The sequence below is a fragment of the Dama dama genome, chromosome 4 (assembly GCF_033118175.1).
Source record: "Dama dama isolate Ldn47 chromosome 4, ASM3311817v1, whole genome shotgun sequence".
NCBI classification, from domain to species: Eukaryota; Metazoa; Chordata; class Mammalia; order Artiodactyla; family Cervidae; genus Dama; species Dama dama.
The window spans coordinates 66616549-66627987 of NC_083684.1; positions in this window are offsets into that span (position 1 = coordinate 66616549).

The window sequence follows — 11439 nt, forward strand, 5'->3', positions numbered from 1 at the left end:
ATATTCATAGCCCCTCCTTGCAACCCATGGCAACCACTGACCATTTTAATCTCTTCTACATTTCCGAGTAAATTCTAATGTGGCTCCCTGGTAAAGAATGCACCTGGCAATGCAGGTGATCCGAGTGATGTGGGTTCAATCCTTGAGTAAGGAAGATACTTTGAAAGAAGAAATGGCCACCCACTCCAGTGTTCTTTCCTGGGAAATCTCAGGGACACAGGTACCTGGCAGGTACAATCCATTCGGTCCGAAAAACTCAGACACAATGCAGCACATAAGAACATTGACCTACATCAAAATGCCGTGTTGTAAAAATCTTCCTTTTTGCAGCATTTTCAGATGGGCTTCTTTCACTTAGTAAAATGCATGGAACAATCGTCCATGTATTTTATACCTTGAAAGCTTAATATAAAAATGTTTAAAATCGATGTCAGCATGACTACTCCTGCTTTTTAAATAGTATCATCAATAACATTTTCTAGATTCCATATGTATATATGTTAAAACTTATTTTCACAAATATAGAGCATAGACCTGTGGACACAGTAGGAGAATGAGACGGGTCCCAATTGAGAGAAGAGCCTTGACATTTATTCACCACAATGTGTAAAACAGGTAGCAGGTGGGAAGCTGCTCCATAGCACAGAGAGCTCAGTGCAGGGCTCTGTGATGGCTAGAGGGGTGAGACGGAGATCGTGGGAGGGAGGTCCTAGAGACAGTGGGTATACATATACCTATGGTGATTGATGAACTTGTCCAGCAGAATCTAACACAACATTGTAAAGCAATTATATTCCAAAAAATATATATTCATCTCAAAAGAAAAACGAAAAACCAGACATAACGCAGTGCTTAGGAACCCACCTGACAGTGCAGGGCTCTCGAGCCTCATCCCTGGTCCAGGAATACTCCACATGCTCTGGGGAGACGAAGCCTGTGCGCCTCAGCTGCTGAGGCTGGGGTGGGGTGGGGGGGCAACTTGGTCCTTTAGATTGGCAGGAGGCAAAAGAGAGATGCTCAGCATCACTAAACAATAAGAAATGCAGAACAAAATGACAGTGATACATCACCTCCTGACAGTCAGAATAACAACTAACAGAAAGCCCACTAATAATATCATAAACGCGGAATAGGCTTGGAGATCAGGGAACCTCCTGAATGGCTGGAGGGAGTGTAAGCAGGTGCAGTCACTTGGGAGGACAGTGTGGAAGTTCCTTAAAAAACATAACCTCCTGACATTAAAGGAAATGAATTCCCAGAATAGTAGACAAAATAGATTAATTGACAAATTTATAAGATTTGCAGTTTTTAGTAAATCATCTGCAATTCTGAAATGACCAGTTGTGAACTAGAATTTTTAAATTCTTTAAGTAAATGTGTATGAATACTCACACACTCACATGTTCTCACTGCCTGTATATCTTCAGATATATATTTATTGTATTCAATGTGTGTTACATAAATTATATAACACATATACATTCAGATATTTATATATTGCATTCAATGTATGTCAAAGTCATGAGAAACATGAAATTGGCCAAACATGGCAAACATGATAGTTTCATTGAGTTAGACAAGGCTGTGGTCCATGTGATCAGATTGGCTGTTTTTCTGTGATTGTGGTTTTTATTCTGTCTGCCCTCTGATGGAGAAGGGTTAGAGGCATATGGAATCTTCCTGATGGGAGAGTATATCTGAGGTTATTGATATTTCTCCCAGCAATCTTGATTCCAGCTTGTGCTTCACCCAGCCCGGCATTTCACATGACCTTCCATGCATTTCAGTTAAATAAGCAATGTGAGAACATACAGATTTGATGCACTCCGTTCCCAATTTGGAACTGGTCTGTAGTGCCATGTCCAGCTCTAACTGTTGCTTCTTGACCTGCATACAGATTTCTCAGGAGGCAGGTCAGGTGGTCAGGTATTCCCATCTCTTTAATAATTTTCCACAGTTTCTTGTGATCCACACAAATGCTTTAGCATAATTAATGGAACAGAAATAGATGTTTCCCTGGAATGGTCTTTCCTTTTCTATGATCCAAGGGATGTTGGCAATTTGATCTCTGGTTCCTCTGCCTTTTCTAAATCCAGCTTGTATATCTGGAAGTCATTGGTTCACATACTATTGAAGCCTGGCTTGGAGATTTTGAGCACGACTTTCCTAGCATGTGAGATGAGTTCAACAACTCATGCCTCAGCTTGAGCATTCTTTGGCGTAGCCTTTCTTTGTGATTAGAATGAAAACTGACCTTTTCCAGTCCTGTGGCCAGGGCTATTTTCCAAGTTTGCTGCCATATTGAGTGCAGCACTTTAACAGCATCATATTTTATTGTTGGAAATAGCTCAGCTGGAATTCCGTCACCTCCACTAGCTTTGTTTGTAAGTGATCCTTCCTAAGGATCCCTTGACTTTGCACTTCAGAATGTCTGGATCTAGGTGCATGATCACACCCATCGTGGTTATCAGGGTCATTAAGATCTTTTTTGTATAGTTCTTCGGTGTATTCTTGACAGCACTTCTTAAAATCTTCTGCTTCTGTTAGGTCCATACTGTTTCTGTCCTTTATTGTGAACGTAACTTGATTTATAAAATAATTGTATTTAATAATGATGATATTAATGTATTTTACAAAAGTAGCTATGTTTTAAAATAAAACATATCATGCCTTGTCATTTAATTTTAAGTTTGGTAGCATTTCTAAATGTATTATTTGGGTAGCAAGTTTCTCTTTATCTTGAAACTCTTACTATTAAGTCAATAGGGAGTAAGGATAAATTTTATGCATCTAATCAAATGTAGGTATACTGAAAGAAGTAGAACGTTTTAGCCATTCAGCCATGTTCAGTCGTGTCCTACTGTTTGTGACCCCATGGACTGTAATCCGCTGAGTTCCTCTGTCCATGGAATTCTCTAGAGAAGAATACTTGAGTGGGTTGCCATTTCTACTCCAGGGACTCTTCCCGACCCAGGGGTTGAACGTGGGTCTCCTGGACCACGGTTAGATTGTTTACTGTCTGAACCGCCAGGGAAGCCCTCATTGTAGTCTGCTTTAGAGGCCTGCTCTATGACAGGGCTTCTGGATAGCTCAGTTGATAAAGAATCCACCTGCAATGCAGGAGGGCCCTGTTCGATTTCTGGCTTGTGAAGATCCCCTAGAGCAGGGAAAGGCTACCCACTCCAGTATTCTGGCCTGGAGAGTTCCATGGACTGTATCGTCCATGGGGTTGAAAAGTGTCTGAAATGACTGATTCACTTTCACATTTCTATGACAAATTTTATTTTTTATTAAAAGTTATACAATTATATAACCTTAAATATAAATTATGTAGGTACATATAATTTATATGCAAATGAAAAATATTATAAATTATACAGAGTGAAGTATGTCAGAAAGAGAAATATAAATATCATATACCAATGCACATATATGGAATCTAGAACGATGGTACCAAGGAATTTATTAGCAGGGCAGCATTGAAGAAACAGACATAGAGAACAGATTCATGGACATGGGAAGTGGAGAGGAGAGGGTGAGATCTATGCAGAGAGAAACATGGAAACTTACATTACCACAGGTAAAATAGGTAGCCAGTTGGAATTTGTTGTATGTCCCAGGAAACTCAAATAGGGGCTCCTTTGGTGGCTCAGACGGTAAAGCATCTGCCCGCAATGCGGGAGACCAGGGTTCGATCTCTGGGTTGGGAAGATCCCCTGGAGAAGGAAATGGCAACCCACTCCAGTACTCTTGCCTGGAAAATCCCATGGAAGGTGGAGCCTGGTGGGCTGCAGTCCATGGGGTCGCAAAGAGTCGGACACGACTGAGTGACTTCACTTTCACTTTTCACTTTATCAACTTAGAGGGGTGGGATGGGGGAAGGAGATGGGATGGTAGTTCAGAAGGGACGGGATATATGTATACCCATGGCTAATTCATGTTGAGGTTTGACAGTAAACAATAAAATTCTTTAAACCTATTCTCTTTCAAATAAATATAAACAATTTTTTTAAAATTAAAAAATATTTTGTTTGACAAATGTTGTTTTTCAAAGGCACTCTAAGCTCTTTACTTGCTTGGCAACAGAGATACTAATTGGTTTTTTGAAAGGTATTGAATAAACCTTTATTAGGAATCATGGAAGACTATAACCTAAACTATGATACTGGAAATAACAGTGTGATCAACTGGTATGACACTGAAAATAAAAGTCACTAATTGTAAATCATAAAGTGATTGGTTAATTAATGTGACATGAAAAGTATTAAGTCACACTTTAAGTATTAAGAAACATTATATCACATTTATAGAAAATGCCATTTTTAAAAAGTGATGTCTTTTTGTTTTATAAAATGAAGTTATACAACCATAAATTTTGAGAATATTTTCAAATCAGAGAATAGGACACATGCTTTTATGTCTGATAGCTGCTCTCTGAAACCCATTTTTGAAGTTACTTTTGGAAAATGGTCTGACCCAAATCAGTCAAGTATGGATGTTTTCAGTACAAAACAATGTCTTTGTTAAGCACTTTATAAATTCCAGTGTTAGAGAAGGTATTTCTACTGCTTCCTGGAAGCCCAGATGGTAAAGACTATGCCTACAATGCAGGAGACCAGGGTCCGATCCGTGAGTCAAGAAGGTCCCCTGGAGAAGCAAATGGCTACCACTTTAGTATTCTTGCCTGGAATACTTGGACAGAGGAGCGTGGTGGGCTGCAGCCCGTGGCATTGCAAAGAGTCAGACACGACTGATGGACTAAGAACACAATTGTCAACTCTATACACTGTTTCTATAAGAGATCATTTCTATAGATTTAATTTATTTTTATTAATCATGGAGGTGCTATTGGCATACATATAGTAACCCTAAAAATGTATGATTTCATGATTTCAGAGAGATCTCTGCAATTCCAGTCATTAGTTACATTATAAATCAGGTTCCATATCACTTGGATTCAACAATACCAGTCACTGTCACAAAAACTATACTGCAACTTCCTTGGTTGTCCAGTGACTAAGACGCCTCATTCCCAATGTGTGTTGGGAGTGGAAGAGTTTGGAGGCCTAGGTTTGAGCCCGCATCAGGGAACTAGATCCCATATGCCACAACTAAGATTCAGGTACAGCCAAATTAGTAAATATTTTTTCAAAAAGAATTATAGTAAGATATATTAGGAGGCATTGGGAACTGATATCTGGTGTAGCACCTAATCTCTGTATCAACAGATTCTGGCAGGAGTATGTCATTTCTGTGGTTAGGTTATAGATGACACTGGATTCCAGTCTGCCTCTTTCCTTCTGGAATCATTTCCTAAGGGAAAAGCCAGCTGTCCTCTTGTAAGCCTGGTCTCTGGTTACAATTACTGAGGCTTCCTCCGAACGGATCATCTAAGTGATTACATTCTACTTTTCATCACTTACGAGACACTCATCTTCAAACACTCGCACCAAGAGGAATTTTGCCTTTTTTCAACTAGCTGAAAGCATCTTGGCTTCCCATAGAGCCGGCTCTCAAATTCTCTTTTGCCTTAAGTTGTGTGAAACACTAACTTAGAACAGGCAGGAAGTGCTCTGCTCCAGAGGAAATCAAAGAGATTTAAAAGCAGCAAAAAGCAGAGAAACGAACCACAGTTGGACAGAAGGATCAGTTCAGTTCAGTCGCTCAGACTTGTCCGACTCCTTGTGACCCCATGAACCGAAGCACGCCAGGCCTCCCTGTCCATCACCGACCCCCGGAGTTTACTCAAACTCATGCCCATCGAGTCGGTGATGCCATCCAGCTATCTCATCCTCTGTCGTCCCCTTCTCCTCCTGCCCCCAATCCCTCCCAGCATCAGGGTCTTTTCCAATGAGTCAACTCTTCACATGAGGTGGCCAAAGTATTGGAGTTTCAGCTTCAACATCAGTCCTTCCAATGAACACCCAGGACTGATCTCCTTTAGGATGGACTGGTTGGATGTCCTTGCAGTCCAAGGGACTCTCAGGAGTCTTCTCCAACACCATAGTTCAAAAGCATCAATTTTTCGGTGTCCAGCTTTCATCACAATCCAACTCTCACATCCATATATGACCACTGGAAAAACCATAGCCTTGATTAGATGGACCTTTGTTGATAAAGTATTGTCTCTGTTTTTTAATATGGTATCTAGGTTGCTCATAACTTTCCTTCCAAGGAGTAAGCGTCTTTTCATTTCATAGCTGCAGTCACCATGTGCAGTGATTTTGGAGCCCAAAAAGTTTAATTCTGACACTATTTCCACTGTCTCCCCATCTATTTCCCATGAAGTGATGGCACCAGATGCCATGATCTTAGTTTTCTGAATGTTGAGCTTTAAGCCAACATTTTCACTCTCCTCTTTCACTTTCATCAAGAGTTCATCAAGTTTAGTTCATCTTCACTTCCTGCCATAAGGGTGGTGTCATCTGCATATCTGAGGTTATTGATATTTCTCAGGCATATTTCTCCCAACAGAAGGATCAACAGATCCCAAAATGGACAGGGGCAGGGCGAGGGGAGATGAGGCTCCACCCTCTCTGGTCCCGCCCCTACGCAATTGCGCTTCAGGCCTGTTCCCACCCACTGCCCTTATTTCGCGTCTCATTGGCCCTGGCGTAGCCCAATCACCTCCCTCTGTACCACTTCCTCCGCCTGCGCGGGTGCAGTAGCCTGCAGACCCGGAAGTGAATGTAGACTAGCGACGGAGGAGTTCCAGTGAGTTTGCTCTCTTTGTTTGTTTAAAACCCGGATTTTGTAGTCCCACAGCCTGTTGTCCTCCACACGTGAGTTTCCGGGGTGTCTTTGGACGTTAAAGAAGACTCTTGAGTTTCCCTTGGACTACAAGGAGATACAGCCAGTCAATCCTAAAGAAAATCAGTCCTCAATATTCACTGGAAGGACTGATGCTGAAGCAGAAACTTCAATACTTTGGCCACCTGACGCATAAAACTGACTCATTTGAAGAGACCCTGATGCTGGGGAAGATTGAAGGCAGGAGGAGAAGAACGACCGAAGAGTAGATGGTTGGATGGTATTACCGACTGGATGGACATGAGTTTGAGTTAGCTCCCGGAGTTGGTGATGGACAGAGAAGACTTACTTGCTGCGATCCATGGGTCGAAAAGTGTGGGACACGACTGAGTGGTTGAACTGAACTGGTGGAGGTTAAAACTACTGTCCCCACCTTCCCGCCCCCGGTGTGTCCCAGCATCTCTCTGAGAGAAGTTCTGAAGTCCCTTATCTTAACTGCCGGATCCCTGGGGCCCACATCACATTTCTGTTAATATCGTTCTAGGATCCATATCTTTCTCTGGCAGTCCTACCTTCTAACGTGTAGACGCCGCTGCTTGAAGTCCTGCATTGCTCAACCCCTCCGTCTCTGATCCATGATGAGTTGAACGAGGCTCTATTCTGTTTGCAGTTTGGTCAGGGCCTCGCCTATAGTGTGAAGGGGAGGTTTAGCGTAGATTATGTGGTTTTCACAGGAGGGGCCGCGATTCTGAAGAAAAGAATGAAATTAAAACCACCTCATTTGATTCTGTGTTCCAGAATCCCTGCTGTGTCAGTGGCCATAGAGGATTGTGATTTGTACCTGCTGAGATTCTCCCTCTGTGTGGGGCTGTGTTACAGGGACCTCGCTGTGTTTTTCCAAGCATTGAACGGCCTGTTTTCTGGGGTCACTTCGCAAGACTGATCTTACCTTAGAAGGAAGCCCAGAGGAAGAGGAAAGCAAGGAGTCAAAAATGACGCGTTCCCAGGTAAGAGACCTATATTTGTTTATTTTGTCTCTCCTGAAATGCTGTTTCTTTGGACTTGATAAACTTCTTAACTTCTGAATGGGTTTGTTTGGACTTATCCATAGTCATCATCCCAAGGGACCCGTTGCCCTCCTGGCACATCAGTGTGACAGAAAACACTATTGTCAGCCAAAGAAGCTCACTCAAGCTTTAAAGTCCCGAGTTTTTATTGGGGTTTAGCCAGGTAGCCATGGTTGATAACATCTCCAGCATTCTGCCCTCCTTAGAGGTTGGACTAATAAGCCCACCTGGCTCAAAGCCCCAAACCTCTAGTCACTTCATTGGTCTTTGTGAAATGCCCAGCCTCATAACCTGAGTCATCCCATTATTAAACTAGGGGCCCACCATAAGTCATCTTGTTAGCATAAATTATCAGGGCCTACGGAGAGTAATAAAGCCACTGCAGTCACTAAGGAATTTACAAGAGTGAGAAAACTTAAATTCCAAGAGTAGTTTAAAAACTTCCAGACCCTGGGGACCAAAGCCTTCGAGATTCTTTTTAACTTTTAGTATTTATTTAGTTTTGGCTATACTGGGATTTTGCTGATGGTCTTGGGCTTTCTCTGTTATGATTAGGAGGGGCTACTATCTTGTTGTGGAGCTCTGGCTCTAAGGCACGGGTTCAGTCGTTGTATTAATCCCTGGCAGGCTCTGGAGGATGTAGGCTTCAGCAGTTGTGGCACACTAGCTTAGTTGCTCCGAGGCTTGTGGAATCTCCCCTGACCAGGGATTGAACCCGTGTCCCCTGCACTGACAGGCAGATTTCTACCCACTGGAGCATCAGGCAAGTCCTTAAATTCTTTATTACACAACCTTGAAACCTTAATGTTTCCTGTGTGCCCTTTGATTTCCCACCCCCCTTCTTATTTTTGATGTTACCTTGGAATACCTCACCTGTTGCATGATTGCCAAATATTATGTTGTGTTTAAGACTTCTATTTTATTGTTCAAAATAATGTCTAAGTCTCTCTTTATGTGGGCTTCTTTGGCTACCTTGGAAGGTATTTTGCTTCATTTCTTTTGAAATTTCAACTAGTCTATACAGTGGTAGCTTCACCTGTAATTTGGCAGGTTCCCTTTATTTAGGTGTTTTTGTTTTTTAAATTCAAAATTATGTTGGCTCCCCTAGATACAGCTGAGACTTATATTTGAAATATCCATGTTTGCTTTGAGTTTGATTGTTTCGAATTTGCAGTCACTGAAGTCTTTAGATCACTACATCTTCCAAGTAAAGCTTGTGATTTTCAGGCTTTATGTGCTTCAGTAAAGATTTACAGTTTCTTCACATAGGTCTGGAAATGTGTTCTAAATCGGTGTCATGGTATATTTGCTCATAAAATGTAGACTGTTTCAAACATTGTGTTTTTAATTACTGTTACTATAGAGGAAAAATTGTTTTTAGTGAACCCAGGTGGCTCAGTGGTAAAGAATCCGCCTACCGAGCAGGAGACCTGGGTTTGTTCCCTGGGTTGGGAAGGTCCCCTGGAGAAGGAAATGGCAACCCACTCCAGTATTCTTGCCTGGGAAATCCCATGGACAGAGAAGTCTGCATGGCTACAGTCCATGGGGTGAAAAAGAGTTGGACATGATTGATGTGACTTAGCACGCATTGATGCACAATTTAGAATTTTTTTTTTTTTTTACCATAAATGCAAAAATACACATGAGTTTTAAAAAAAGGTAGATTAAAAATGTTTCTTCCAAAAGATCTGTTACTTATGGAAGATTGCTTTTCCCTTAAATGTCTTTATGTGTGCATCTGTGTGTTCCGGCAGAAACCTAGGGTATATATAAAAGACATCATCATTTCATGAATATTTTTATTTATTCCAACCTTCAAAAATTGTTCTTACATATTGTCCATGTCCTTAGATTGTTTCCTTGTAGTGAAATGAATAAATAGTTCCTTTTTAGTATATGTATACACGAAAATGTTCAAATGATTTGATCAATTCTTTTTCTTGTTTTTTATATTCCTCACAGTTAGAAAAACTTCTGTGAACTTTCTTCAGAGTTGTCCCTGTGTTTTTGTCTGTGTATTATTAGTAAAGTTTAGAGTACATGAAGTGAAATAAATTTAAGGTGTTTAAGGAATGTTTGCTATATATTTGCAGAAAGGTGGAACAACAACATTATTGATTTTAAATTGTTTCTGTTGCACATTCAAGACTCTATAAAAGCTATCAGAAAGATATATAGTATATAGTACATAGTTAAAATGATTGTTGCTACTGAGGATGCTATCCTATTAGAACTGTAAGATTTGTAAAACACTTGAACTTCAAAAGTCAGTATGAATGCTTACATTACTTATTATTACAAGTACTTAATATAAGTACTTATCGTACTTCATTACGGTTCAAAACGGTCATTCATGGAGCAGAATTTTCAACATTACTAGTTTAAAGAAGCTTGTTAAAAATGCTAAGAAAAAACTAAGCTTGTTAAAATAAACAGCACATTTGTCCCACTCAAGAACTCTTGGATCAGAGTGTGCTTTTTAAAAATATGACCTGTTTCCCTGATAGACAATTCATCCTGTGTCATACAAATACAACACTCAAAAATAAATATGCCGGGAATTCCTAGGTTGCCTAGTGGTTAGGACTTGGTACTTTCACTGCGGGGTCCCAGGTTCATTCCCTGGTCAGGGAAGTAAGATCTCACAAGCCAAGTGGTGTGGCCAAAAAAAAAAAAAAAAAAAAGCCAATGTAGTTCTGATAATTTTATCATTTCTCTTCTAGATCAGAATAGTTTCTGAAATGGTTTGTGAGTCACATCTCATCATTTCTTCGGTTAGGAATTCAGTAGAAAATATTTCTGTGTAAAACGTATACCCCAAACGCTCTCCTTTATCAAAAGCAGTTCTGTGAGCTGCTTTTGTCATCTTGGGGCGCATTAGGAAGTCTTCTCATGGACACATGTCATCTGTACTCTGTATTTCCAGGACAACTGATGTTCCAGGATATGACCATAGATTTCACTCAAGAGGAGTGTGTTGCCTGGACCTCAGTCAATGGGAAGTGTACGGGGACATGATGTTAGAGAACTATAGGAACCTGGCCACTTTGGTTGAGGATAGCTTCCTTCCAGAATCTCTTATCTGCTCTCAGGGTTTTGGTTCCTGCATTTCTAGAATGTCTCTTGGAGTCTTCTGCTTCTTTTAACAGCGTTTCAGATCCCTGCTTTGTATTGGAAAATGGGAAGCTGTGAATTTAAAAAGAAGACTTCATGATGATTTAATTTTTTTTTCTTCCTTGATGTAATCTGCCTCTTCTAGGTAAGTGCTAATTCTATAAGTTCTGTGGTATAAAATGGTGTCACCCTCCTCTTCAAATCAAATTTCCACTACTTACTTTTGCCTTGTAGTATGTGACCAGAATGTCAGGATCTGATTTTTATGTATTAGTTAGTGTTGTATAGGTGCTTTCAATAAAGTATTTGGGGAAATCTTTTTCTAGGCTGTCTTAACATTCTACCATGCATTCTCTTCTCACCTGGATACATATTAGATTGGAAAGTGGAATCCCTAGCAAAACAAATATTCCATTCTCTGATGAAAGGTCTTCTGGTCTCTAAGGTGGACCTGGTCACTTTTCTGGAGCAAATGAAGGATCCCAGGAGTAGAAGGAGAATGGAGACA